A 4,968-nucleotide genomic window follows, 5' to 3' on the forward strand; every position below is an offset into this window, starting at 1 on the left:
ATCTCACGATCTTGTGAATTCAGGAACTCATACAAGTCTTGGATGGGTAATTCTCCTGTTTCACGATATGAATGGGCTCCTGGTGATTCTGAGCTGGCAGCTAGGCTATGCTAAGAGTCTGTGACACCCTCACTGACATACTTAGTGCCTTGTCAACAGAAGGATTTGTTGAGAGCTAAGTCCCTCTCCCATTCCATGCAGTCTCAGGCCCTTTCCATAGCTCTCCCACGGGATAATGGGTCTTCCCACCTGGGAGATCAGGAGTTCAAGAGACCAAGGTAGAAGTTGCTGATCTTCTAGTAGGCTAGTTCTGGGCCTGGCATACCATCACTTACACTGTATTATATCAGTTAAACACATACACACACACACACACACAGGAAGGAGAACTAGATTCTGTGGCTCAATAGGGAAGAATGTCAAAAATTTGCAGCCATCTTTAATCCATCACATACTCATTTTTTTAATGAGACTAATTAGCAAGCATATTAACTATTAATAGTTAATGTTTAATGGATGCATAGTGCATGCCAGATGCTATTCTAAGTGATTTACATGTAAATCACATTTAATCTTAACAATCCAATGATGAAGATACTATCATCATTTTATACATGATGAGGCTGAGGCACAAAAAATGTTAAGTAACTTATCCAAGGTTATATAGTTATCAGACAGACATAGGAGTTAAAAATAGTCTCACTCCAAAATCTATGCTTTTAATCACTATAAAAAGCAAATTCCAATAACTTTAAACACTACCTTTTAATTAACCAGCTAGTATTATAGTAATTTGAACTGTATAAGCTATCAGCATTTTTACTGAAATTAATATAAGAACACTGAGTCAAGAAAATGAGTATTAGACCAAGATAGTCAGATACCCACTTTGGAAAGCTATTTAAAAATGTCAGAGGTATTATTTTCACCTTACATCATTACATTACTTTTTAACAACCTAGTAAAATTTTAAGCTAAAATAATTTTGGTTCAACTTATTTACTAACGTGAGGTGAACTTCCAAAGCTGAGTCTCTGAGTCACAATAACTACACTTTTGCTTCATTAACATCCAGAAGTCGTACAAGCTTACTAAGAACTTTAACTTCAATCAGATTTCTACATCACATAGAAATCTCAACCCTTTTCAAGTCTGACTGAACCTACAATGTACTAGTGTATTTATGCTTAGTCTTTTCCTACATATTGAGATTTTTAAAAAATGTTTGGAAAGTACTTGAGGTTTAAGAGTATTTATATTTAAGGTTAACTGTGTAAATCACAGGAGTGTCTTCATGCCCTAAATCACATAGCTATTGCCAACCAATTCACAGGATATTAGAGAAACAGAGACTCACTTTTCTCCCTAGTGTCATAACATGAACGTGTCTAGAACTATGAACAGAAGGAAAGAAGTATGTGGAGCATTTGCCATTTAAGTTACTCTGGACATTTGAGACACAGATGAGCTAGAAAACAGAAAACTGAAAAGGAAAAAAAGAAAAAGTCAAAACACCATGTCATCTAGCTCAAGATTTGTCAATGGCCATAACATTTCTTCTACATGCAAGTTAGAAGATAAGAAAGCTGTACATCAAACTTAAACTTTGATTTAAAAATCACAATGCAACCGAACAGTTTGTTTTTTTCTAGTATTCTATTTTTTCTATTATTCTTTCTTCATAGTGTGGGAAAAGATGACGGGGGTGGAGAACCAATAAAGGTAGTTAGACTAAAGAAGTGTAAGCAAGGGTAAACTCTGGGTGTGTGTGTGCGTGCTCAGTCACATCTGACTCTTTGCAACTCTATGGACTGTAGCCCCCAAGTCTCCTCTGTCCATGGAATTTTCCAGGCAAGAATACTAGAGTGGGTTGCCGTTTCCTACCCCAGGGATCTTCCTGGGCCAGGGGTGAAACCGTGTCTCTTGCTCCTGCATTGGCAAAAGGTCTCTTTACCACTGTGCCACCTGGGAAGCCCCTGCTTTGGGTAAACAAGAGTGAAAATGGCAAGGGAGTAGAGGGAACGCTAAATAACCTTATCATCTTCAATCTCAGGGGAAAAACATCCAAGTCCTATGCCTTACTGTTGCTCAATATCCAGCAACTAGCATAATGAATAAGACAAAATAACACTTAGTAAACATTTGATAAATGAATGGTAAGAACATTAAAAGAGTTAAGATCAGGTAGCAACAGGAAAGATGGAAGGGAAAGTGTCCTTAGTTTTACAACACTTTATGAAACCTAATTAAGACATTTTGGGGAAAAAGGAAAAACCATTTCAGAAAGGAATGAGGGGATTTAACTGCAAACTTTGAAGCTACAGATTACTATCTTTTTAACCAAGATTGATTTCTTTGCAGAACTTAAGCTCCTAAACACATTTCTACATTTCTTCACTCTTATTGTCAAAAAATAGTAATAAAACCATTCCCTTCATGGATCACTGCCTTGTCGTGGCAAAGGGGGGGTTTGTGTAACTCAATGAAGCTATGAGCCATGCCATGCAGAGTCAGCCAAGACAGATCATAGTGGAGAGTTCTCACACAGAAGAACTGTACAAAAAAGGTCTTGATGACCCAGATAACCATGATGGTGTGATCACTCACCTAGAGCCAGACATCGTGGAGTGTGAAGTCAAATGGACCTTAGGAAGCATCACGACCAGTAAAGCTAGTGGAGGTGACAGAATTCCAGCTGAGTTATTTAAAATACTAAAAGATGATGCTATTAAAGTGCTGCACTGAATATGTGAGCAAATTTGGAAAACACAGCAGTGGTCACAGGGCTGGAAAAGGTCAGTTTTCATCCCAATTCCAAAGAAGGGCAGGGCTAAAGAATGTTCAAACTACCAGACAACTGCACTCACTTCCCATGGTAAGGTTATGCTCAAAATCCTTCAAGCTAGGCTTCAGCAGTACTTGAATCAAGAATGTCCAGGTGTATAAGCTGGGTTTAGAAGAAGGCAGAGGAGCCAGAGATCAAATTGTCAACATTTGCTGGATCATAGAGAAAGCACGGGAATTTCAGAAAAACATTTGCTTCATTGACTATATGAAAGCCTTTGCCTGTGTGGATCACAACAAACTGTGTAAAATTCTTAAAGAGATGGGAATACCAGACCATCTTACCTGTCTCCAGAGAAACCTGTATGCAGGTCAAGTAGCAAAGTAAGAACCTTACATCCAACAACTGACTGGTTCAAAACCGGGAAAGGAGTACAACAAGGCTGTATACTGTCACCCTGTTTACTTAAACTTATACGCAGAGTACATCACGCGAAATGCTGGGCCAGATGAGTTACAAGCTGGAATCAAGACTGCCAGGAGAAATAATAACCTCAGATATGCAAATGATACCACTCTAATGGCAAAGCGAAGAATTAAAGAGCCTCTTGATGAGGGTGAAGGAGAGTGAAAAAACTGGCTTAAAACTCAACATTTAACAATCTAAAGTCATGGCATCTGGTTCCTTCACTTCATGGCAAACAGATGGGGAAAAAGTGGAAGCAGTGACAGACTTCTCTTCTACGGCTCCAAAATCACTGTGGATGAAATCGCTGCAGCCATGAAATTAGAAGACGCACGCTTCTTGGAAGGAAGACTATGACAAACCTAGACAGCGTATTAAAAAGCAAAGACACCACTCTATTGACAAAGGTCCGTACAGCCAAAGTTATGATTTTTCCAGCAGTCACGTACAGATGTGAGAGTTGGACCATGAAGAAGGCTGACTGCCAAAGAATTGATGCTTTCGAATTGTGGTGCAGGTGAAGACTCTGGAGAGTCACTTGGACAGCATGGGGATCAAACCAGTCAATCCTAAAGGAAATCAACCCTGAATACTAACTGGAAGGCCTGATGCTGAAGCTGAAGCACCAACACTTTGGCAACCTGATGCGCCAACAGCCAACTCACTGGAAAAGACCCTATTGCTGGAAAAGACCAAAGGCAAAAAGAGAAGATGAGATGGCTGGACAGCATCACTGATTCAACGGACAGGAACTCAGGCAAACTCTGGGATATGGTGAGGGAGAGGAAAGACTGGTGTGCTGCAGTCAATGGGGTCACAAGAAGGTGGACACGACTTACAGACTAAACAACAATAAAACCACAGTTCATCTGTAAAAACATCCAACAATTCTGCACAAATACACATACTCATATATGTCATCTATTTCCTGGCTCTCTTTAAATAAATGATGTGATATATACGAAGACAGGTCAGAGACAATACTGGGTAAAAAGAACAAACTCAAACATAGCAAACAAATATTTTTAGTTAGAAAGCAAACTTCATGCTCCACAGAGGTCTATGAAAATAAAATGCCCTCTCAAAACAAAAATCTACAGCCCTTTTACAAAAATGTAACTCAATACAAATCCAGAAGTTTTAATGGGAGAAGTATCCAGTTCTACCTTGAATAACTGAGTTCTGTATGTAATGAAACAGGATATAAAACAATCCTATTTTAAGTTGGAAAAGATTTTTAAAGTTTCAGATAAAATGTACTTTATAATAAATGTAATGATAAATGATTTTCATCCATCCCAGTATATTCTTTAGTATCACTTCATCTCAGAGAATTAAACAAGTCTTCACAGTTCAGTTCAGTTCAGTTCAGTCATGTCCAACTCTTTGCGACCCCATGAATCACAGCACGCCAGGCCTCCCTGTCCATCACCAACTCCTGGAGTTCACTCAAACTCATGTCCATCAAGTTGGTGATGCCATCCAGCCACCTCATCCTCTGTCGTCCCCTTCTCCTCCTGCCCCCAATCCTCCCAGCATCAGGGTATTTTCCAATGAGTCAACTCTTTGCATGAGGTGGCCAAAGTATTGGAGTTTCAGCTTCAGCATCAGTCCTTCCAATGAACACCCAGGACTGATCTCCTTTAGGATGGACTGGCTGGATCTCCTTGTAGTCCAAGGGACGCTCAAGAGTCTTCTCCAACACCACAGTTCAAAAG

The sequence above is a fragment of the Bison bison genome, unplaced genomic scaffold (assembly GCF_000754665.1).
Source record: "Bison bison bison isolate TAMUID 2011002044 unplaced genomic scaffold, Bison_UMD1.0 scf7180017864459, whole genome shotgun sequence".
In the NCBI taxonomy this organism is placed as follows: Eukaryota; Metazoa; Chordata; class Mammalia; order Artiodactyla; family Bovidae; genus Bison; species Bison bison.